This window comes from Anomaloglossus baeobatrachus, chromosome 5 (genome assembly GCF_048569485.1).
Source record: "Anomaloglossus baeobatrachus isolate aAnoBae1 chromosome 5, aAnoBae1.hap1, whole genome shotgun sequence".
In the NCBI taxonomy this organism is placed as follows: Eukaryota; Metazoa; Chordata; class Amphibia; order Anura; family Aromobatidae; genus Anomaloglossus; species Anomaloglossus baeobatrachus.
In genome coordinates this window covers 184,646,234-184,673,042 of record NC_134357.1, presented here as the reverse complement: position 1 = coordinate 184,673,042, position 26,809 = coordinate 184,646,234, and positions in this window count along the sequence as shown.

The window sequence follows — 26,809 nt, the reverse complement described above, 5'->3', positions numbered from 1 at the left end:
ACAAGTGCTGCTGTCACCGAGGTACATTACCTGTGCTGATCTCCTGCACTGCTGACAGCACCTGTCACTGAGTTCAATGACCTTCACAGCCAAGTATCGCGAGAGCCTGTGACGTCACCGCTAGTCAGTCTCGGGTCGGAAGCGAGAGAAGGTGATGTGACAAGCGGCGGCCATGGAGGACAGTGACAGCGCTGAGGTCGGGATGGCGGGACTTCATCACCGCAGGTAAGTTGAGCGGGGCCATGTGTGCAGAGTGCCAGGTGGGCGGAGCCCAGATGGGCAATGTGTGCAGAGTGACAGGTGGGCGGAGCCTAGCGGCGTAATGTGTGCAGAGTGCCAGGTGGGCTGAGCCTAGCGGGGTAATGTGTGCAGAGTGTGACGACATGGACTCTCATGGGTTAACGTTTCTTAAAATCCAGCCAGACAGCATGATAGATTGTCTATAGATGGGGGAGAAGTCCCTCATTGTTTTTACAAGACTCTTGTTGACTCAATGTAATTGTGTTGGCCACTGAAAGCTAGACTATTGTTCTCCAGACATTTCCAGTAACCATTGTATTGTAGTTGTGTATTGATAATGTAATTACCTTAGTAGCCATTGTCTAGTCAGTGGCTCCCAGTTTACATGTACACCCTCAGCCTTTCTAAGCACATCATTTAAATGAACATTATCCATGCAGCTTGAAATTCCTCCAATGGGAGAAGCAATCTTGTCCAACCAATCGATGAGGACGCAGTGTATCCAAGGGGAAGGTTGTGGCTATAAAAAGGACTTCTTTAAGCCACCAGTGGTTGTTGATGGTTGATGGATTCAGTCTAAGCTCTTTGGAGCTGACTGGAGGATCAGGACATCTTATGGCTTCAATCTAGGGACTCCGGATCCGGTTGGAGACCATATCCACAGCCTAGGGATTTCGACTCCGGCTGCCAGGATTGTAACATCAAACCAGGACTACCTAAGGAGGACACCCAGGTTGGGACAGTTCAGTCACCTGTTACAGACTTTGCAGACCTCAGACAGCTTGGAACCTGTGAGGCATGGACATTCTAAATCCCTGGTGAGCCAGCGGAAGGGTGAGACTCTGTTGCCTGTTATATTTTGTGTGTTTTGCTGGTTATGTGTTATGTGCCGTTAATTGTTTGGGGATCCAATAAAGTCTAATTATTGTGGTTCCCTCACCCTGTATTGTCTGAGTAGTGTTACGCCCACGGTTAGGGAGGTTGGCGTTCAGTTGGGATGAGCCCTGAGCCACGCTGTCTTTCTAAAGGCGGCGGGTTTTAGTGGACGAGAGCGCCCACTGAGCCCCGTGTCTCCACAATTGGTGGCAGCAGTGGGATACTACTCAGCCTGGTTTACCCAGGGGAGCTGCAGTGGACTGGTGTTTTCGGACACCGTCCAGGGCTCAACAACCAGGGAGGCACATAAGCATACCCAGCAGGCCATAGGGGAGGCATTCAGGTTTCGGACGCTGCCATGTCCAACCCCACCAGCTCAGCCATGGGACAAGGACCAGAGAGGAGTTACGACCGCAGCAGTAAATGGATGCTACAGGATCTGTGTAGTGATGAGCGAGTATGCTTGTTACTACTCGGTACTCGCACGAGTATCACTGTACTCGGGCTACTCGGCGGGGACCGAGTAATCTCGCGATACTCGTGCTGTACTCGTGGTCTTCATGTTGGCGCTCTTTTTAGAGCCAGCCCTCATGCAGGGATTGGCTGGCAGACCACTGCAATGCCACAGCCCTGTTGTGGAATTGCAGTGATTGGCCGGCCCTCACAGAATGACCGTGCCTTTAGCCCGACACTTCCCCGCTCGGCTACGGCCCCTCCCGCACTCCACTCCGCGTGTATATTTATATGCACGCTTACACACACACGTACGTTTTTTTTTTTAATTTACAGTTTTATGGTTTCTACATGCTGCCGGTGGTCATTTCACAAAAATACTCGGGTCTCCCATAGGATAACATTGGGCTCGGTGCTCGGGCCGAGTACACGAGTATCTTGGGAGGCTTGGCCCGAGCCTCGAGCACCCGAGCTTTTTAGTACTCGCTCATCACTAGATCTGTGCCAGATGCGAAAGATTGACTACAGGAACACTGACACTCGGTCAGACTTGATCCGGAAATTAGTCTGTTGGGATGCCCAGAATGATGCAGAGGATGATGAGGACACTGCCGTTGTGGTATCAGAGGAGGTAAACCCTGTATCTCATCCTAGATCCAGTGACAGTCTGGAAACAAACCAAACCCAAGCAGACCGTGTCAAGGAATTGTTTACTGCATTGGGGCCTGAAGCTTCAAGGGAAGAGAGGGCTGGTGTTCTGCAATTTGTGTTTGGATTTCCAATTTCCTCACCATCAGCACCTACCTCCAGGATAGACCACCACCAAGGAAGTCATCTTCGCTACAGGGATGTGCCAGTGTTTAATGATTCCAGCACTGAGATAGATGAACACTTGCAAAACTTTGAGATGCTAATGCGTATGCACCAGGTGCCCACAGATGAGTGGTCCAAATACCTGTGGACAAGCTTGCCGGTCCGGGCCCAGGAGGCTGTCCGATCACTTGGGCCTCAGGACTGCTTGGACTATGGAATTATTAAGGACACTTTGTTGGCCCTTTTTACCATAACACCCGAGAGACATCGCACTAAGTTCCGGACTATGTCTCGCCAGGGTGTCTCGTACGTCGAATTTGGCAGTCAACTCCGACGACACTGTAATCGCTGGCTCGATGGACGGGCTGCCCACTCCGCTGCTGCCCTCCGTGATGTGATAGTGCTTGAACAGCTGCTGGTGCAGATGGACCCGGAAATCCGAGAATGGGTAGCTGACAGGAAGCCCGACACCCGAGAGCAAGCAGCGCGATTGGCTGACGAATTTACAGCCAACCGACCCAGCTGGAGGCCCAATAGGTCCCTCAACCATGGATCCAAGCGACCCCTAGACTCACGTGCTGGACTAACTCATTACCCCACAGAAGCCCCAACAAGACAAAGGTTTACCAACAGGGTGGGTGACTTGTCTAACCCACGGCGCTGTTATACGTGTGGGCGCTTTGGACACATGGCCAAAGAGTGTCTACAAAACCGGGACCCCATGCCTGGAGCCCGTCTACCAGTCAACATATGCCGAGATGAACCAACGAGACCTGAGGAATGCTACTCCCGAGAAACACCAATAGCTGAGGAAGTGGTTTATCCAGTCCACACCCTACGGCAGGCCGGACACCGTACACCAGCTAACCTCCATCCCCACATCCAGACGGTCAAGGTCGGTGATATACAGGCTCAGGGACTTCGAGACTCGGGATCTTCCATCACCCTGGTCAGCCCAGATATTGTTCCCACAGAACATCATTTACCTGGCCGCCAAGTGACCATCATCCTTGCTGGGGGCCAGCGCTCGAACATCCCTCTGGCACGAGTGCAGTTGGACTGGGGAACTGACCAAGGAGAGGTTGAAGTGGGGCTCATGGACGGCCTCCCCACCCCTGTAATTTTGGGAAATGACCTAGGACAAGGACTATCCAGCCAGTTTGTCACCGCCATCACCCGCAGCCAAGCCAAACACCATCCTGGTGCAGGTCTTTCTTCCAGCCCATCAGAGGAGAACCCAACTCCTCAATCTTCAGCCTCCTCATCAGAGCCAACAAATGTGAGTACATCAGACCCAACTGTGGCCATTGATTGGGGGGAGATAGATCGTAAAGAGTTCAGGGAAGCTCAACTGTCAGACCCCACCTTAGAGCTTATCCGTAGTGCGGCAAGCCAACCTGGGGGAGGAAATCAGGGGGAGGTATATAGATGGGAAAAAGGCCTCTTATATCGGGAGAAGCCCGCATCCTGCCCAGAAAAACCCTGGACCCGTGTACATCAGCTTGTGGTACCCCAGCCATACCGACCCCAACTGTTGCGTTTAGCTCATGATGTTCCTGCGGCTGGGCACATGGGGACCAAAAAGACTCGGGCCCGCCTGCTGCGTAGTTTTTTCTGGCCAAGGGTCACTCAAGAAGTGCAAAAATACAGAGCCTCTTGCCCAGTGTGTCAGCGTATGGGGGGAGCCCCATGCCGTGCCCCACTTCAACCCATGCCCTTGATAGGAGAACCGTTCCAGAGAGTTGCCATTGATATAGTAGGCCCCTTAGCCATCCCCAGCCGCAGTGGAAAAAGATTCATCCTCACCCTGGTAGACTTTGCCACCCGTTACCCAGAAGCCGTTGCCTTAACCTCCATAGATGCAGAGCACGTGGCTCAAGCTCTACTGGACATCTTTAGCCGGGTAGGGTTTCCACAGGAAGTATTGACTGACCAGGGGGCACAGTTCCAAAGTGAACTGATTCACACCCTGTGGGAAAAACATGGAGTCCGCCCCATGCGCACAACCCCCTACCATCCTGAAACAAATGGATTGTGTGAGCGCTTCAACAAAACGCTCAAACAGCTCATTAGCCGATATGTGGAGTCCGAGGGGGGGGACTGGGAGAAAAACTTGCAGCAGCTCCTTTTTGCTTACCGGGAGGTGCCGCAGGACTCCATTGGGTTCTCTCCCTTTGAATTGCTGTACGGCCGAAAAGTACGAGGGCCCCTAGAGCTGGTACGAGAGAGTTGGGAGGGCACCTTCCCCACAGAAGAGGTTCCCATACTGGACTATGTTCAAAAGTTTAGGGAAAGGATGAGGCACCTCATGGCGTTAGCCCATGGGAATTTAGAAGTGGCTCAGGAAAGGCAAAAACGATGTTATGACCGCACTGCCCGGCCCCGAGAATTTGCCTGTGGACAGAAGGTCCTAGTACTAGTACCGGTGCGGAAAAACAAGCTGCAAGCCATGTGGGCGGGTCCATTCACCATTACCAAGAAATGTGGCAATACTGACTACACCGTGGCCCTGGATCGAGCAGGTGTTCGTGAGCGTACCTACCACATCAATAGGCTAAAAGCTTATGAGGAACGAGAAGTCACCAATTTAGCAGTTTGCTGTCCAGAGTTAGATGATCCAGAGTTGGACCAGATCCCAGACCTATTAGTGGACTCCAAAAGGGAAATGGGGGTAAAAGATGTATCACTAGGGGAGCAGCTTTGTCCATCACAGAAGCGACAGATATCAGACATACTCGGAACATATGAAACCCTGTTCACAAGTCAGCCTGGTAGAACCCCCCTGGTCCAGCATCATGTCAATACAGGGGCAGCCACCCCACTAAGACAACCCGCCTACCGGGTGACCCCTCCTGTGTTGGCAATGATGAAGGCCGAGGTGGATGACATGTTAAATATGGGAGTCATAGTCCCCTCCCATAGCCCATGGGCTGCCAGTGTGGTATTGGTGCCAAAAAAGGACAAGAGTACTCGTTTCTGTGTGGACTATAGACGGCTCAATGAGGTCACGATTACAGATGCTTACCCCATGCCCCGGGTGGATGAACTACTAGATAGGTTAGGGGGGTCTCGGTTTATATCTACCCTCGATTTGAGCAAGGGATACTGGCAGATCCCACTCACAAAAAACGCTCAAGAGAAATCGGCCTTCATAACCCCTTTTGGCCTCTTTGAGTTTACCAGCATGCCTTTTGGGATGAAAAACGCCCCAGCCACCTTCCAGAGGATGGTAGACCATTTACTAGAGGGATGTCAGGGGTATGCCCAGGCCTATTTGGATGACATCGCTATCTTCAGCGACACTTGGGAAGAGCATCTTCAGCATGTGTCCCAGGTGCTGCAGAGGGTAGCCAAAGCCCAGCTCACCATCCGACCTGATAAATGCCAAATGGGGATGGCCGAAGTGCTATACCTGGGACATCGGGTGAGAAGTGGGTGCATTCGTCCCGAACCTGCAAAAGTAGAAGCCATTATCCAGTGGCCACGCCCGGTCAATCAAAAACAGGTCCGTGCATTTCTAGGAACCGCAAACTACTATCGAAAGTTTATCCCCAATTACAGTACCATAGCAAAACCGCTCACTGACCTCACAACCAAAAGATATACCCGTAACCTTATCTGGACCCCTGAATGTGAAACTGCGTTCCTCCAATTGAAAGACCGGCTAGCCCAAAGCCCAGTCTTGACTGCTCCTGACTTCCGTCGCAGATTCATTGTCCAAACAGACGCATCGGACACAGGACTAGGAGCTGTACTTAGCCAAGTGGGGGACAACGGTGAGGAACATCCGATAGCTTACCTCTCCCGGAAACTGTTGGACCGAGAGAGGGCTTATGCCACCATAGAAAAAGAATGCCTGGCCATAGTCTGGGCCCTAAAAAAATTGCAGCCCTACCTCTATGGCAATGAGTTCACAGTCCTCACTGACCACAATCCATTGAGTTGGCTAAATCGCACTGCCGGGGACAACGGACGCTTGCTCAGGTGGAGTCTGGCATTACAATCTTACAATTTTTCCATCTCCCATAAACAGGGCAAGAACCATGGAAATGCGGATGGGCTTTCCCGACAAGAGGAGAAGGATGATCGGAAGCCTATCATGTCTGGCTAATATTAAGAAGGGGGAGGAATGTGACGACATGGACTCTCATGGGTTAACGTTTCTTAAAATCCAGCCAGACAGCATGATAGATTGTCTATAGATGGGGGAGAAGTCCCTCATTGTTTTTACAAGACTCTTGTTGACTCAATGTAATTGTGTTGGCCACTGAAAGCTAGACTATTGTTCTCCAGACATTTCCAGTAACCATTGTATTGTAGTTGTGTATTGATAATGTAATTACCTTAGTAGCCATTGTCTAGTCAGTGGCTCCCAGTTTACATGTACACCCTCAGCCTTTCTAAGCACATCATTTAAATGAACATTATCCATGCAGCTTGAAATTCCTCCAATGGGAGAAGCAATCTTGTCCAACCAATCGATGAGGACGCAGTGTATCCAAGGGGAAGGTTGTGGCTATAAAAAGGACTTCTTTAAGCCACCAGTGGTTGTTGATGGTTGATGGATTCAGTCTAAGCTCTTTGGAGCTGACTGGAGGATCAGGACATCTTATGGCTTCAATCTAGGGACTCCGGATCCGGTTGGAGACCATATCCACAGCCTAGGGATTTCGACTCCGGCTGCCAGGATTGTAACATCAAACCAGGACTACCTAAGGAGGACACGCAGGTTGGGACAGTTCAGTCACCTGTTACAGACTTTGCAGACCTCAGACAGCTTGGAACCTGTGAGGCATGGACATTCTAAATCCCTGGTGAGCCAGCGGAAGGGTGAGACTCTGTTGCCTGTTACATTTTGTGTGTTTTGCTGGTTATGTGTTATGTGCCGTTAATTGTTTGGGGATCCAATAAAGTCTAATTATTGTGGTTCCCTCACCCTGTGTTGTCTGAGTAGTGTTACGCCCACGGTTAGGGAGGCCGGCGTTCAGTTGGGATGAGCCCTGAGCCACGCTGTCTTTCTAAAGGCGGCGGGTTTTAGTGGACGAGAGCGCCCACTGAGCCCCGTGTCTCCACACAGAGTGCCAGGTGGGTGGAGCCTAGCAGGATAATGTGTGCAGAGTGCCAGGTGGGCGGAGCCTAGCGGTGTAATGTGTGCAGAGTGCCAGGTGGGCGGAGCCTAGTGGGGTAATGTGTGCAGAGTGCCAGGTGGGCGGAGCCTAGTGGGGCAATGTGTGCAGAGTGCCAGGTGGGTGTAGCCTAGCAGCGCCATGTGTGCAGAGTGCCGGGTGGGCGGAGCCTAGCGGGGCAATGTGTGCAGAGTGCCAGGTGGGCGAAGCCTAGCAGCGCCATGTGTGCAGAGTGCTAGGTGGGCGGAGCCTAGCGGGGTAATGTGTGCAGAGTGCCAGGTGGGCGGAGCCTAGCGGGACCATGTGTGCAGAGTGACAGGTGGGCGGAGCCTGGAGGGGCAATGTGTGCAGAGTGCCAGGTGGGCGGAGCCTAGCAGGACCATGTGTGCAGAGTGACAGGTGGGCGGAGCCTAGCGGGGTAATGTGTGCAGAGTGTCAGATGGGTGGAGCCTAGCGGGACGATGTGTGCAGAGTGCCAGGTAGGCGGAGCCTAGCGGGACCATATGTGCAGAGTGCCAGGTGGGTGGAGCCTAGCGGGACCATGTGTGCAGAGTGCCAGGTGGGCGGAGCCTAGCGGGGTAATGTGTGCAGAGTGCCAGGTGGGCGGAGCCTAGCAGTGCCATGTGTGCAGAGTGCCAGGTGGGCGGAGCCTAGTGGGGTACTGTGTGCAGAGTGCCAGGTGGGCGGAGCCTAGCAGGGTAATGTGTGCAGAGTGCCAGGTGGGCGGATCCTAGCGGAACCATGTGTGCAGAGTGACAGGTGGGCGGAGCCTAGCGGGGTAATGTGTGCAGAGTGACAGGTGGGCTGAGCCTAGAGGGGAAATGTGTGCAGAGTGCCAGGTGGGCGGAGCCTAGCAGGACCATGTGTGCAGAGTGACAGGTGGGCGGAGCCTAGCGGGGAAATGTGTGCAGAGTGTCAGATGGGTGGAGCCTAGCGGGACGATGTGTGCAGATTACAGGTGGGCGGAGCCTAGCGGGGTAATGTGTGCGGAATTCCAGGTGGGCAGAGCCTAGCGGGACCATGTGTGCAGAGTGTCAGGTGGGCGGAGCCTAGCGGGACCATGTGTGCAGAGTGACAGGTGGGCGGAGCCATGTGTGCTAGCGGTGGAGGGCAAAGTGGGTGGAGCCTAGCGGGGTCATGTGGCGCTGAGGACGTCAGTGTCGTGGACTGCTTGGCTGGGGACAGTGAGTGTGAGTGTGTGTGTGTGTACACGTACATGCCACGTGCAGGAGGGGGCGGAGTGAGCTGAGCGGGGAAGTGTGGGCTTCCTGCACACGTAACTAGGATAAATATCGGGTTACTAACAAAAGCGTTTTGCTTGGATACCTGATTTTTATCTTGGTTACCAGCTTCTGGCAGGCTGCCAGTGATGGCTCCTGCACACTGTAGCTGTAAAAAGCCCTGTTTTTTGCTGCTAGAACCGTTCTCGAACGTAACTAGAACTATCGAACTTTAGCAAAAAGCTCGAGTTCTAGTTCGATCTAGAACACCCCCCAAAATCACTCGAACCGCGAACTGGAGAACCGCAAACCGCACTCAACTCTATTAGTTACCAACTACTCGTGTTTTTTTAATTTTTTCCTGAATAATGGAATTTTTTGTGATCGTCCACAGTTACCAGTTCATAACAGTATCACCGGCCACACAAAAAAAGGTACCCAAAGAAGGAAACATTTTTTTTATTCTGTCTATTTTTCCTCTTATTCATTGGGTTCCTTAATAGAAGAAGCTGTGGAAAAATAAAGCGCAATAGGGTCTTACCCTTGTATGTAGGGGTATAGGATGGGGGAGCAATACTACTCACCAAATGTGGTTGTGAGAGTCACAACCACTGTAATCGCACGTAAAATTTGACCACGGCAGCAGCAACCCAAAGCGGCAGATAACAGAGAGAGGTAGAAACCGGGTTCTTCAAAGCCGCGCCAATGATCACCAGCCAAAGGATCAGATCAATGAAGCTTTATTGTTGCATCGGTCTACGCGTTTCAGGAGCCCTGCTCCCTTCCTCAGGACCATCAGATACAAGCATACATCAAATCTACTGTGACAGATACAAGTGTACGTTTAAATAGACCATGTTTTGTCAAAGCACCGCCCCAAAAAAGAAAAAAACGGGCGGGAAAGGGTGCAAGATGACCTATGTGTGACGTAATCAAGAGAATTGCAAGAAGAAAAAAAAAAAAAAACCAACCCAAAACATACATTCACATCTACTTCGGACATTTGCGGTGAAATCTGGATATAATGATTAGTGTGAGAAATGAAAAAACAAAAAATTATATATATATTATACCAAGGAAATTGTACAGAAAAATAAAATAAACATGTGTATTTCATGGCAACCATAGTTTTATATACGTATCAAAACCTATTTGTTCGGTCAGGTACAGAGTTTACCTAGAACTCTAACAGAATTGTAGGCAGAAAATCCGGTTGGGTCTGGATAGGATTAGTGAAAGCACGAGACCACCACATCGGAGGGGAACAAAAGATAGGAGGGACCCAGAGAGGACACAATGGTGAGGAAAAACTCTTTGAGACTAAAGGAGAAAAGAATAAACCCATAATATATAGGTTTCCACCAGGACCGCAAGAGAAAGAAAGAAAGAGGGGGACACACCGTGTATGTGATTTTTTAACAATGTCATCATCGCCCTATATATTGAGTAGAGACAGATAGGGTATTCATGAAAATTATATAAAAAGAAAAAATTATAAACATATAAACACAGGTCCACATCAAACTGTTTCGACGTCTAGAGGATTTGCTCAAGGAGGAGCTACGGTTTGGGCTGGATGCCCGGTTTCTGACTATATATATGGAGGAAAGACTTTGCCCTAGGGGCCTCAGAATCAAACATGATTCACCTTTTCCGTCGGACCCTATTTTTACCAATGAATGGGATAATGTATTGAACAACTGTATGCAAGGGATGTTACAATGTCTCTTTAAAAAACGTACTAATATTGCTAATGATGCGTCTACTACTATCACTGAAGTCCATAAGGAGCTCAGCAAGTTTGATCTCCATCCTGAATTTAAGATTCTAAATTCAGATATTAATACCAAATTAATTCAACTTGAACAGGAAACAATTTTCCGAAAATCAAAAAAACTCCAACGGGACAGGTCTGATATGGTCCCTGGTAAAACCAAAAGATCTAAGCCTAGTGAAGGACTGAATAGACCTCTCAGACCGAGGTCAACCAGCAATAATAGGAACTTTTACACTAGTAGATTCCACAAAAGAGGTTCTAATTCCATATCTAGGAGGGATAGAGCTATATCTAATGATTATCCCAATAATCCTGGTCCAATAGATCAAAGGGTTGTACCACCCCAAGATCCCCCTAATGTCACTATCACTGATGAAGTTTTTTCTGTGACCCCTGAGTCCTTGTCTCTGGTTACTACCACCCCTATGGAAGTGATTCCCATTATACATACCCCAACCTCTCGGACACCCACGAGTACTTCTACAGATTTTGAGGAAACTAAAAGACAGTTGGAGTCTCTTAGGCAACAAATTGAGAGGATCCGTAAGAATAGAGAAATTAATTCAGGATCGGTAATGTTTGACACTGTCCCTATTAACAGTACTCTCCCCAAAAATGACTTCACTAATCTCTTAGAACTATCAGTGCATAAGGAATATTTACCCTTACCCGGATCTTCGGATTCTGAGGATTGTATTAACGTCTCTCCACCCCCAACTGAACCTTCTGTTGTGCCAAATAAAAAGATTATCACCGTTGATAACACTCACAAACGAAACGCATGTGTTCCTTTTTTACCGGTGGCCAGTAACACGCAAATACACATCACCAACTTTCTCACCCCCAGGGGAGAGAAAAGAAAAAGTACTACAAAGGAACTCGAGCAGGACATAGGATCCAACAAAAAAGAGAAAAGAAGTATACAATGAGTAATGACAGTCCGGGTATATTTAACCTCTCCAGCTATAAACTGTCCAGTAGTGAGATCGGTGTCTTGAAAAAAGGATTATCTTTTTGCCCCGCCAAGCCTGCTGATGGCTTTGAGCTTTATATAGATTTCCAAAAATTTATCAGAAAACGTACTCTCACTCGACATTTTCAGATTAGCAAGGCCAATCCTGCTCAAAATATTATGGTGTCCGATAGTTTTCTTCACACAGACCTGAAAGAAAAATCCAACTTCTATCCCCTACAAAGCATAGGGCATCACATAAAAACTTTTAATGATCTGGTATTAGAAGACTTCAAGAAGCTCGCTATTAATAAAGATCGCCCCAGGTCTAATCTAACTAAGGAAGAATCTTCAGCCTTGTTAACCTTAAAAAATAACCCCGACGTAGTCATCAGGAGTGCTGACAAAGGGGGAGGCATTGTACTACAGGACAAGAAGGTCTATGTCCAGGAGGCTCTCAGGATGCTCTCCAATTCTATACATTATGAGGTTGTGGACAAAACAGCACATAATGATGCCATTATAAAGTATCAGACCCTAATCCAGAATGCTAGGGGTCCTTAACAAGGATGAGAACAAATTCCTAGAAACCAAAAATCCCAGATTAGCCTTCTATTATCATCTTCCCAAAATTCATAAATGTTTGTCCAATCCTCCAGGTAGGCCCATCATTTCTGGGATTGGGTCCCTTACAGAAAACCTGGCAGCCTATATAGATGCGATCATGAAAGTACATGTTTCTGGTCTCAGGAGCTATCTTAGGGACTCCACATCACACCACATCAACATTCTTAAAGATATCAAGTGGAAAAATGCTTTTCTTTTTGTAACCCTTGATATCGCCTCATTATACACTAACATTTCCCATATACTTGGGCTTGAATGTTTTAAACAAAATGGATGATAGATTACCTATACCACAAAAGAACTTCATCCTGGAAGGAATGAGGTCCATTTTGGAGAATAATTTCTTTACATTCCAGGACACCATATACCACCAATGCTGTGGAGTGGCCATGGGCTCCAAGATCTCACCCACTTTCGCCAATTTGGTTATGGGACTGTTTGAACTTTTATACATTTATTCTTCTGGATTTTTTAAACATATAGTGGTATACAAACGGTACATAGATGATCTATTTATTATCTGGGATAACACTGAAAATACTCTCCCACTATTCCTAGAGGTTATAGACAATAATAATTGGGGTTTAAAATTCTCCCTGACCATTGGAGAGAAATCCATTGATTTTTTGGACCTCACCATTTCATATAATAAGGAGACCATCCTCACTAAAACTTATTTCAAACCTGTGGATAGTAATGGTTACATAGATTTTACGAGTAGCCACTATGACAAGTGGTTACTCAACATACCCAAGAACCAATTTCAGAGAATCAGAAAGAATTGTACACTGGATGATGTCTTTAAAGATCAGGCACGGGTATTAAAGGAAAGGTTCATAGATAAAAAAAATCCCATGGCCACCATTAGGAGAGCCTATCAAGCTAACAGGAATCTCAAACAAATAGACCTTATAAATAATAAAGAGGGCGAGACTACTAAGACACAAAGTGCCACTAACAATAATAATTTTTCTGCGCATTTCCTCATTACTTTCAGTAGTGACGGGAACTCAATTAAAGGTATCCTAAAAAAACACTGGGCCATACTACACAATGACTCTTACCTTAAAGGGGTACTACCTTTCTACCCTGGTGTTACATACCGTAGGGCGTCTAATCTGAAAAACCAACTAGCTCCGAGCAGGCTTAGGGAGATAGAGAGTCCCAGTACCAGCAATAAACCACAAGGTTCTTACAAATGCTTCGCTAAAAACTGTCTATGTTGTAAGAATATTCAACAAGGAAGGATGAATTTTGGTCTTACCCCTGAGGGAATGGAATTTCCAGTTAAAGGACACCACACCTGTCAAAATGACTTTGTAATTTACCTTATTGAGTGTGATTGTAACAAACGTTATGTGGGCAGAACCACTCAGGCCCTACACAAGAGAATTAACTCCCACCGACACAACATAAAGGTGGGTTTCATGCTACATGGGCTATCTCGACATACCACTATATACAGTTAGGTCCAGAAATATTTGGACAGTGACACAATTTTCGCGAGTTGGGCTCTGCATGCCACCACATTGGATTTGAAATGAAACCTCTACAACAGAATTCAAGTGCAGATTGTAACGTTTAATTTGAAGGTTTGAACAAACATATCTGATAGAAATTGTAGGAATTGTACACATTTCTTTACAAACACTCCACATTTTAGGAGGTCAAAAGTAATTGGACAAATAAACCAAACCCAAACAAAATATTTTTATTTTCAATATTTTGTTGCGAATCCTTTGGAGGCAATCACTGCCTTAAGTCTGGAACCCATGGACATCACCAAACGCTGGGTTTCCTCCTTCTTAATGCTTTGCCTGGCCTTTACAGCCGTAGCCTTCAGGTCTTGCTTGTTTGTGGGTCTTTCCGTCTTAAGTCTGGATTTAAGCAAGTGAAATGCATGCTCAATTGGGTTAAGATCTGGTGATTGACTTGGCCATTGCAGAATGTTCCACTTTTTTGCACTCATGAACTCCTGGGTAGCTTTGGCTGTATGCTTGGGGTCATTGTCCATCTGTACTATGAAGCGCCGTCCGATCAACTTTTTGGCATTTGGCTGAATCTGGGCTGAAAGTATATCCCGGTACACTTCAGAATTCATCCGGCTACTCTTGTCTGCTGTTATATCATCAATAAACACAAGTGACCCAGTGCCATTGAAAGCCATGCATGCCCATGCCATCACGTTGCCTCCACCATGTTTTACAGTGGATGTGGTGTGCCTTGAATCATGTGCCGTTCCCTTTCTTCTCCAAACTTTTTTCTTTTCATCATTCTGGTACAGGTTGATCTTTGTCTCATCTGTCCATAGCATACTTTTCGAGAACTGAGCTGGCTTCATGAGGTGTTTTTCAGCAAATTTAACTCTGGCCTGTCTATTTTTGGAATTGATGAATGGTTTGCATCTAGATGTGAACCCTTTGTATTTACTTTCATGGAGTCTTGTCTTTACTGTTGACTTAGAGACAGATACACCTACTTCACTGAGAGTGTTCTGGACTTCAGTTGATGTTGTGAACGGGTTCTTCTTCACCAAAGAAACTATGCGGCGATCATCCACCACTGTTGTCATCCGTGGACGCCCAGGCCTTTTTGAGTTCCCAAGCTCACCAGTCAATTCCTTTTTTCTCAGAATGTACCCGACTGTTGATTTTGCTACTCCAAGCATGTCTGCTATCTCTCTGATAGATTTTTTCTTTTTTTTCAGCCTCAGGATGTTCTGCTTCACCTCAATTGAGAGTTCCTTAGACCGCATGTTGTCTGGTCACAGCAACAGCTTCCAAATGCAAAACCACACACCTATAATCAACCCAGGACCTTTTAACTACTTCATTGATTGCAGGTTAATGAGGGAGACGCCTTCAGAGTTAATTGCAGCCCTTAGAGTCCCTTGTCCAATTACTTTTGGTCCCTTGAAAAAGAGGAGGCTATGCATTACAGAGCTATGATTCCTAAACCCTTTCTCCGATTTGGATGTGAAAACTCTCATATTGCAGCTGGGAGTGTGCACTTTCAGCCCATATTATATATATAATTGTATTTCTGAACATGTTTTTGTAAACAGCTAAAATAACAAAACTTGTGTCACTGTCCAAATATTTCTGGCCCTGACTGTATCATGCTAGAAAAATTAAACTAAAGGTAACCCCCATCGAGCATATACCTCCACATATACCCAATAGGATTGAGGTGCTTAATAGGAAGGAGACATATTGGATATACAAACTGAATACTCTGAAACCTCAGGGTCTTAATGAGGTTACGGATCTGTTTCATTAAATATGCTCAATTATTGTATGATTTACCCCTTCCCATTTGGGTGTACAATTACAGAGGTGGTGTGTAGGGGATTAATATTAGTTTTTTTTCCCCCCTCTTGCTTTTGGTACTTATGGGAATAATTTCTCATCCCCCCTCTTTTTATTCAGGGGTTCTCTCGTTTTTATAGTAATTTTTATATATTATATATTTTTTTTATATTCTGCATGATCTTATATAATTAATTTTAACGATTTTTCATTATATTTTTAATTATTAATACTTATATATTTCCTAAGATGGTTTTACTATTATACGTTAATCATTAGGTAGGTCTATTGTGTTCCAATCGGTGTCAGCGGAAATGCTTTTTACATTTCCGTTAGATTTTTATAATCATAGGTTTATTTATTACTCCCTTCCTGACTATTAGAAAAAAATTTAAATAATAATTGTAATTTTATTTTATTATTTTTTATATATTTTTATATATATATATATATATATATATATATATATATATATATATATATATGTCATAGACAGGGCACTTTTCACAGATCTCACTCCCCGGGTTTTTTTTTGTCTTCACCCGCTATCTCAGAGTAGCGGTCAAAATGTACCTATCCTTCAGCAAAATGTTTTTTACCTGTTGGTTCTTCCCCTTCCTTGATTTGCTCACGATTCCTTGTCCGCTTACTTATATATTCCTATTATTTTCCTGGTTGGTTTTAATTATAAATACACATCGATAATTCCTTTTATTACCCCTCTATGCGAGTGTCATACTTCTGTCCTCGTCACATTAACTTATCACTACCTGGATTCCACTACTAGACTAGTTCTATCTTGGATGATGATGCACGGTGTTTGCCCGCAGTCAACGCATGCGCACATCTGTTTTCCCACGGGTCTGAACTCTGTTCACCTTTTTCCCCTTCTGACACTTGCTTCCTTTGCGCAGCCGCTCTGCAGTTTTTTCCCACGGTGTTGAACCTTATTGAACTTGCTTTCTATATGCAAGTCAGGAGCGGTTTCTAGCTCCTCTTAAATGTCTGCAACACTTTGATGTGGACCTGTGTTTATATGTTTATAATTTTTTCTTTTTATATAATTTTCATGAATATCCTATCTGTCTCTACTCAATATATAGGGCGATGACATTGTTAAAAAATCACATACACGGTGTGTCCCCCTCTTTCTTTCTTTCTCTTGCGGTCCTGGTGGAAACCTATATATTATGGGTTTATTCTTTTCTCCTTTAGTCTCAAAGAGTTTTTCCTCACCATTGTGTCCTCTCTGGGTCCCTCCTATCTTTTGTTCCCCTCCGATGTGGTGGTCTCGTGCTTTCACTAATCCTATCCAGACCCAACCGGATTTTCTGCCTACAATTCTGTTAGAGTTCTAGGTAAACTCTGTACCTGACCGAACAAATAGGTTTTGATACGTATATAAAACTATGGTTGCCATGAAATACACATGTTTATTTTATTTTTCTGTACAATTTCCTTGGTATAATATATATATAATTTTTTGTTTTTTCATTTCTCACACTAATCATTATATCCAGATTTCACCGCGAATGTCCGAAGTAGATGTGAATGTATGTTTTGGGTTGGGTTTTTTTTTTTCTTCTTGCAATTCTCTTGATTACGTCACACATAGGTCATTTTGCACCCTTTCCCGCCCGTTTTTTTCTTTTTTGGTGCGGTGCTTTGACAACACATGGTCTATTTAAATGTACACTTGTATCTGTCACAGTAGATTTGATGTATGCTTGTATCTGATGGTCCTGAGGAAGGAAACAGGGCTCCTGAAACGCGTAGACCGATGCAACAATAAAGCTTCATTGATCTGATCCTTTGGCTGGTGATCATTGGCGCGGCTTTGAAGAACCCGGTTTCTACCTCTCTCTGTTATCTTTGGGTTCCTTGGAAGATCTTTTGCTGTCATGGATATTAACCAGTTGTCTGATCATGTTAAGCATCTGTCACGGATGTGTCTGGACCTTCAGGTACTGCTACTGGGACCAGGTGCAGAAGAGTCTGGCGATAATTCAGACATTAGTGGACGCTGTCTCTTTAAGAGCTGGATTCAGGTTTTTTTCTGTTCCTTCCCAGGTTGGAGGAGCCTTTCCTCCAGCTGGTAATTAAGGGCCTTTATAAGGTGGGGCCTCTAACTCCTCCAGTGTGGGTTATACTCTTCACTTTGAGAAGTTGCTTGCTCTGGTGTGCATGTTGCTTCAGACTACTGTAGCTGTATTTTCTGAATATTCCCTCTCAAGATAAGTTGTTCTTTTTCCTTTTTCCCCTTTTGCTGCATATTTTTGTGTTTGTTTTTCCTCCCCATGGATTAGTGGGTGGTTGGATTTAGTCCTAGCGTCTGGCTATGAGACAGGGTCACGATGGGGGGCCCCACCTCCTAACTATTATAGGTAGTTTGAGGGCAAGCGCAGGGCCCCCAAGTGTCAGGGTCAGCGCAGGAGCCCTTGGTTCCACCCCTCCACTTTGTGTTACAGCCTCCCTTATTCCCTGGAGTCCACTTGCTGGGTGTCTCTCCCCACACCCAGCGTGATATTATAACCCGCCTATAAAAAATTTGCAGAATTCTAAATAAAAAAAGTGCGTTGTTGACATTTTACTTTGTTTTTGTATTATGGATCTTATTTCTAAATTGACTCAGCAACTTTACAATCTCTCTATGGAAGTGACTAATATTAAAAAATCCATTCAGGAGAGAGTTGATGTGTCTGTTGTGGCCCGTTTAGAGCCAAAAATAGCACTTCTTGAATTGTTTTTCAGGTGGTAGAGAGAAATTTACAGCCTTCAAGGAGGCCTGTAAATTATATTTTCGTCTTAGACCTCGCTCTTCTGGGGCAGCTCAGCAGCGGGTCAGCATCATTAACACCCTCCTGCAAGGGGATCCTCAGTCATGGGCATTTTCATTACTGGAAGATGCCACTTGTCTCCTGTCAGTCGAGGGCTACTTTGAAACTTTGGGCCTTTTCTATGATGACCCTGACTGAGTCTTTTTAGCTGAGTCGAGAATACGTCGGCTGCGGCAGGGAGATCAGTCAGCTGAAGCCTATTGTTCTGAATTTCGTAGATGGGCTATGGATACTAAATGGAATGATCTGTCACTTCACTTAGAAGTCAGTTTTATCATGGTCTGTCTGATAAACTTAACCCCTTAACGACCGCGGGCCGTAAAATTACGTCCTAAATGACATAATCTTACTGCCCGCGGTCCTCCGGCGGCAGCATGCCGCGATCGGCACACATCTCAGCTGATTTTCACAGCTGAGATGTGTGCCTGCTAGGCACGAGCAGAATCGTTATCTGCTCGTGCCGATTAACCCCTTATATGGCGCTGTCAATACATGACAGCGCCATTATAAGCGCAATCGCGGTAAAGTTTTTACTTACCGCCGAAACCGGAAGTCACGTGACGCGATCACGTGACTCCCGATAGTTGTCATGGTAGTACAGGGTCATGTGATGACTCCTGTACTACACATGAATTGGTTTCACTTTCGCTGTGCCCGGGGCACAGCAAAAGAGAAAGACAGCGTATCTGCTGTTTACAGCCTTCCAGCTGTGATCAGCAGATACTGCAGAGCGATCGGATTGCTGATCGCAATAGCCCCCTAGGGGGACTAGTAAAATAAAAAAAAAAAGTAAAAAAATAAGTTTTAAAAAATTAAAAAAAAACAAAAAAACCTAAAAGTTCAAATCACCCCCCATTCGCCCCATTGAAAATTAAAGGGTTAAAAAAATAAAAAATATACACACATTTGGTATCGCCGCGTTCAGAAACGCCCGATCTATCAAAATATAAAATCAATTAATCTGATCAGTAAACGGCGTAGCGGCAAAAAAATTCCAAACGCCAAAACGACATTTTTTTGTCGCCACAACTTTTGCGCAAAATGCAATAAGAGGCGATCAAAACGTAGCATCTGCGCAAAAATGGTACCGTTAAAAACGTCAGCTCGAGACGCAAAAAATAAGCCGTCATTGAGCCTAAGATCCCGAAAAATGAGAACGCTACGGGTCACGGAATATGGCGTAAAACGTGCGCCACTTTTTTCGGACAAACTTCCGATTTTTTTTTAACCCCTTATATAAAAGTAAATCTATACATGTTTGGTGTCTACGAACTCGCACTGACCTGAGGCATCACACCCACACATCAGTTTTACCATATAGTGAACACAGTGAATAAAATATCTCAAAAACCATAGTGTTATCGCACTTTTTTTGCAATTTTTCAGCATTTGGAATTTTTTTGCCATTTTCTAGTACACAATATGGTAAAACTGATGGTTTCATTTAAAAGTACAGCTCATTCCGCAAAAAATGAGCCCTCACATGACCATATTGACTGAAAAATAAAAAAGTTACGTCTCTCAGAAAAAGAATGGCGAAAAAAAAAAACGGAAAGCGAAAAATCGGCCGGTCGTGAAAGGGTTAAAGATGCTCTCACGGTGTATGATATTCCTACTTCTCTAGAGGCTGCCATGTCTTTAGTTATACGTGTTGACAAATGCCTCCATGAGAGAAAGGATAGAACTTTTTTTCCAGATGAGGTGTCTCTAGGTAAAATGTCTTCCTCTGGAAGGCAATCCAGGGGTGAGGGGTGGGGGATTGTGGCAGATGAATCCATGCAGCTTGATGGAGCCACCACTTCCCGTGCCTCTCCTGTCGTCCGCAAAAAGACAGGAGCGTGTTTTTTTGCAGTAAACCTGGTCATTTTATTGGAGCTTGCCCCCTTATTCCTAAACGTCCTGGGATGCCTGAGTCTCATGTTACAGTTAATAGGATGGAAGCAGTGAATCAGATTATGTCTTTTTCTTTTAACTGTAGTTCCCATTTTCTCCTGCCTGCCGAGCTGGCGCTGGAGAGCAAAACTATAAAAATTGATGTTTTTGTGGATAGTGGTGCTGGGGTTTGTTTGGTGGATCCCCTTTTCGCTAAAGAGCATAATTTGCCTCTCAGTACCTTATCTAACGCCATTTCCATTTTTGCCATTGACTCTGCACCGCTTGCTCAAAGACATTTGTCTCAGATGGTACATAGTATTAAGTTGACAATGGGATCAGTGGATCATGAGCTGATTTCATGCTATATGTTGGAAGGTCTTCCCACTCCCATTGTGCTTGGTTTACCTTGGTGGATTAAACATAACCCTGTAGTAGATTGGCAGGCAAGACTTATTTCTGATTGGAGTGACTTTTGTTACGATAATTGTTTGGGAACTTTCTTATCCGCTGTCTCTCCTGTCTCTCTGTCATCCTTTCTTTCAGATTATGATGATGTTTTCTCTGAGAAAGGATGCCAGGACCTTCCCCCTCATCGGGTGTACGACTGTCCTATTAATCTTGCTCCTGGAGTTAAGCTACCCAAATCTAGACTTTATTGTGAGAGACAGGCTATGAAGGAATTTATTGCTGAAAGTCTAGAGAAGGGACATATTAGACCTTCATCCTCGCCGGTGGCAACAGGTTTTTTCTTTGTTAAAAAGAAAGATGGAGGCCTTCGTCCTTGTTTGGACTTCCAGGAACTGATTCTTATCACAGTCTGGCCCGTACCCTCTTCCTCTGATTCAATGATCTATTGAGCCAGGTGGTGTGAGCTAAGTGGTTCTCCAAGTTGGACTTGAGGGGGGCGTAAAGCTTGGTTAGGAACAAGGAGGGGGACGAATGGAAAAATGCTTTCAATACACCTGACGGCCATTTTGAGAGTCTGGTTATGCCATTTGGTCTCACCAATGCCCCTGCGGTGTTCCAGCACTTTATTAATGACATTTTTTATCATCTGGTGGGTAGATTTGTGGTGGTCTACCTAGATGACATTTTATATTTATTCACCAGATTTAGCAACTCACGAGGCTCATGTCCGACAGGTTCTTCAAATTTTACGGGAGAATAACTTGTACGCCAAACTTGAAAAATATGTGTTTGCTATGCAGGAGGTGCAGTTTATGGGGTACCTCTTGTCTCCCACTGATCTGTCGAAGCGCCCGCTGTGGTGTGAAACAGTGCTGTCGCCCTCTGTGTCCCCCTCTACAAACCTCCCCCCTGCCTGTTATGTATTTTGACTGAATAAAATTAGCTGCATTGCCAGTGTGAGTGCCCTCTGCCTTTTTTACGAACATTTACCCTGATCTTTGCTTTTGTGAGTGAACACCACCAGTCAGCAGTGTGAAGGCTTCCATCCACTGGATACTGCTGTGTAAGGTGAATACATCAGCAATTGTTATCTCTAATGTTCTTTGGGATACCATAGAGATTTGGCATTTAATAAGCAGTGCCCAGTTTTTCTTTTCTCCATTTTTGAAGAGCTTACCTTCTGATGTTGTCTCCGATCATGGCACTCAGTTTGTCTCCAGGTTTTGGAAGGCTTTTTGCACTCGTTTGGGGGTTCAGTTGTCTTATTCCTCCGCATTCCATCCAGTCTAACGGTCAGATGGAGCGCACCAACCAGAACTTCGAGACCTATTTGAGATGTTTTGTTGCTGAGAACCAAGAGGATTGGGCATCCTTTTTGCCCTTGGCCGAGTTTGCCCTTAACAACCGGCAAAATGAATCCACTGGCCAGTCACCATTTTTTGGGTCATATGGTTTCCATCCTCAATTTGGTACTTTTAGTAGTGGGGTGTCTTCGGGGGTCCCGGAAAAGGAGCATTTTGCCTCCTCTCTCTCCTTTGTTTGGCGAGTGGTCCTGAGCAATCTGAGACGTATAAGTGACAAGTATAAACGCATGACTGACAGAAAGCGTGTACCTGGTCTGGACCTGGCTGTGGATGATCTTGTGTGGTTGTCGATACGTAACATTAGGTTGAAGGTGCCTTCATGGAAACTGGGTCCCAGGTTCATTGGCCTGTTCAACATTTCTACCATCATCAACCCAGTGGCTTTCCGTCTTGAGCTGCCTCCCGCCATGAAAATCCATAATGTATTTCACCGGTCTCTTCTTAAGAAGTATTTTGCTTTGCCCGTACTGTCTCCATTGCCTCCTGTACCCATTTTGGTTGAAGGGAATCTTGAGTTAGAAATTTACAGAATTTTGGAATCCCGTCTTCTGTGCAATTCTTTGCAATATTTAGTACATCGGGGAGGTTACGGTCCGGAGGACAAGAGTTGGGTTCCGGCATCTGAACTGAATGCTGCCAGATTAATTCATGCTTTTCATAGAACGCATCCTGCCAAGCCAGGCCCTGAGTGTCCGGAGGTCACTCCTAGGAGGGGGATACTGTCATGAATGTGTCTGGACCTTCAGGTACTGCTACTGGGACTAGATGAAGGAGGAAAAGAAAGAACGATCAGCCGTCCATAAGGTGAAAAAGAATTCTTTATTGACCAGTGCTGGGTGGACACACAGATAAAATATTAAAACACCAAACAAGGACCAACCGGCAAGAATTAGTCACAATATATACCAATTGCCAGACCTTGGACAAGCATCAAATAGCAAATGGTAATGTATATAACGGCATAGATGTAAATTAATGATACGCATAATCACATATATATTACAGATGTAACATTATAATATTAGCCCATAACAAAGATTATAGTACCATCAAAGATCAAGCATACATAGTGTGCTTGATCATATATATCGTGGATACAGTGTGAACCAATATTACAGAAATTACTGCCTTCAAAGGTCTGGCAAAGGTCACGTGGATAAGACTATAAATATGCACGCCACAGTGTAATTAGGGCAAAAAAATGTATATATATCTTTATCACTAAATAAAGGAGTACATAAGGGACGATGGCAAAAGTCCCATGAAACAGATTGACCCAGTCTGGCTCAATAGAGCCTATCACATAGAGCGAAAATAGCGGTGAACGACATATATACATATATAAGAGCCCAGACCGGCAAATAGTTTACTGCATATATAGCAGGATGGAGAGTGATTAAGCCGAAAGGTCAGCTTACCCAAAGATAACGGCAGCTGATACCAATGTATGCACAGAGCGGCAAAGGAGCTTACCACGTGTAGTATAGGATGGAGAGTGATCAAGCCGGAAGATCCGCCTACCCGACGGCCGTTTCGGCAACCGCCTTCGTCAGGGGGGGTGGAGCTATGCTGTCTGACCGGCTCTAATAAGCAGGACATGCACCAATCAAGATCCGGCACCACTTCCGTGACGCATGCGTTGCCATAGCGACACGCGACGCCAGCCGAACACCGCGTCAAGGGCCGGTGACGTCAGATCATACCATGTGATCCGACGACACCCGCCCCCTAGACACAGCAATCCGGAGGACGCCGCGCGCAAAACGGCACGCATGCGTGCAAGTGGTCCGCATGGGGATCGGATGTGAGACATATAAGTAGAAAATATAATGCATACTAATAAAGAATACTCGCAGAGATCATAATGTGCATTATTACATGGCATGTAGGACATACATACATCATAAATCACAATTTAGATGGCAATACGGAGCTATTAATTATCGTTCAAAGTAAACAGCAAATATATTGATTACAGGATAACAGGACAGTCAGAACCATAGAAGTATCAGAACCACAATAATAAGACATAATCATATAACAGCAACAATATAATAATCACGAATGGACGAAGAACCATATGGTTGTAATCAGGGACTATATAGAAAATACACATTACATTGCACAAGCACAAAATACATATAAACAAGATTTAATCTAATATGTACAAATATACATATAGAAACCAGTCCGATTCGATATGAATGTGAATATCAGTTAAAATAGTCATGATACTTAATGATAATATATAGTGTATGGGGGGGGTATAGGGGGAAGGGGGTAAGGGGGGGGGGGGGGGGGGGGGAAGGGTATATGATGAACAGGCCACAGGCCAGCAATGCATAGTAGCACATAATAGATGCCTCATTAAATATAGAAATAAGTGAAACTATAAACTAGTAGGAATTATTTTACCCACAAAGTCAGATTATACAAAATATTGCTAGCCGGTGGCCGCCCATGATAAACCCGGAACCATCACAACCCAGCCCATAGCCCAAGAGAAAAGATATAAAGATAATCATACTGTTAGGTCACAGTCCAGAGACCTTAATACAGCATATGGATAGGGTATGGGGGGAGGGGAGAAGAAGGGGAGGGGGAGGGGGAGGGGGGGGGGAAAGCATAGTCCATAGAATCCCATTCTTCTTGAATCCAGAATGTAAATATGTCCAAGAAACAAGTTCCAAGATGCACGTCCATAACACTAATCAGCGAGCCTACAAGAAGCAGCATAGAAAGAGGTGAAATTAAAATCAGATAAAAACAAGAAACAACAATGTGTATTAAAAATCATGAAGGAGACCACATGAGGGACAATATAAACAAAGAAGACATTATACTATAGAAATGGAGCAAAACTAATGTTCTCATTCAAACCCGATGGATGTAGGGTTGAGAGTGTCCAGATCCATCGGGTTTCCATTTGTGCCAACCTTTTGCTAACCGGACCACCCCTGATAGAGATGTCAATAGAGTCAATACCTTTGACTCTAAGTAGGGAGGCATTACAGTTATGGTATTCGCGAAAGTGTTTGGGTAATGTCTTTAAAGAAGATATGTCTGTATGTCCAGATGCTGCTATAATACCCAATACATGTTCGCGAACACGTGTCTTAAGTTGGCGGGTGGTCAGTCCAATATAAATTTTAGGACAAGGACACATAGCATGGTAGATAACTGCTTTTGTGTTGCATGTTATAAACTTTTTTATACGATATTCCTTGCGTCCTGATGAATCTAAAAATGTATCACTAGTATCAATATTAGGACATGCGACACACCTGCCACATGGTGCACATCCCTGTCTAGGAGTGGTTCTATCAGTTTTAATGAGAGTTTGCTGTGAATCGCCTTGATGGTGGCTATGGATCAGAGTATCATATAAATTCCTTGCCCGCCGAAAGGTGACTTTAGGACGGGAGGGGAGGATTTTATTCAAAATAGGATCGGCCTGCAAAATAGGCCAAGCATTTTGTAAACATTTTATCATGGGCACTGATTGGGCATGGAAGTTGGTAATAAAACGTATGGTATCAGAGTTCGATTTTTCAGTACATTTGTACAGTGTAGATGCCCGAGTGGAATATTTAGCCCTATGATAGGCACGTTTGATAACCCTATTACCGTAGCCTCTCTCTTTGAAGCGTTGCTTCATATCAGTCGCTTGTTTTTCAAAGGCAGCTTCAGTTGAACACACTCTTCTAAGCCGCAAAAATTGGCCAATAGGAATAGCATGAATCATATGTCTCGGATGGGCGGAAGAGGCATGTAAAAGTGCATTCGTGGAGGTGGGTTTCCTGTACAGGTCAGTCTGGATGTGGTTGGTACTGTCCTTCTTAAGGACAACATCAAGAAATTCAACTTGTGTATTAGACCATTGGTATGTAATTTTAATATTGTAATTGTTTTGGTTTAAACGGAACATAAATTGGTGAAGGTCATCAATGGGTCCCTGCCAGATCAGGAAGATGTCGTCGATGTACCGTGCCCAAAAGAGGACACGATCCATCGACGACTCCTGATCCGACAGGAAGAGGTCCCTTTCCCACAGCCCCAGGAACAAGTTGGCATAAGAGGGCGCAAAGGATGCGCCCATCGCAGTTCCCTGGAGCTGCAGGAAAAAGGACCCCTTAAAAATGAAAAAATTATGAGTGAGTGAAAACTGCAAAAATTCCATGACTAGATAAACCAATGGTTTTGATAGATTTGACATATTGAGAAAAAACCGAGCAGCAGAAAGACCATCATGATGTCTGATGCTAGTATACAAAGATTCTATATCTCCAGTGACGAGGACAGCATCATCACCAATATAGAGGCCATCGACTTTCCTTAAGAGATCCCCAGTGTCTTTCAAAAAGGAGGGTAAACATTCAACAAGTGGTTGAAGATGATAATCAATCCACTTGTTGACATTCTCTAGGTAATTGCCACAGCCGGATATAATCGGCCTCCCAGGTGGATTTTGCACATTTTTGTGTACCTTCGGTAAAAGGTAGAAGGTAGCAATAGTTGGTTCTAAAATTTGTAATGCTGTGCCTAATTCTTTGGTGATAACATTGTCATCAATGGCCGCCCCAATGATATCCAATAACTGTTTTTTAAAAGATAATAAAGGATTGAATGTCATTTTTTTATAACAGATGTGATCATATAGTTGGCGAAAAGCCTCCTTTTCGTATAGGGGGGTCGGCCAGATGACAATGTTGCCACCTTTGTCAGCTGGCTTGATTGTTATGTCAGGTATCTGTTGAATCTCTTTAAGTCTTTTACGTTCTTGACTAGTGAGATTATCATGAGGGATCTGGTGAGGTATTTTATGAAATTGTTGAGAGACCACCTGAACGAATAAATCGACATTGGTGCATGAATTTAAAGGGGGAAACTTATTAGATTTGGGTCTGATGCATGATGGAATTACACTCCCCTG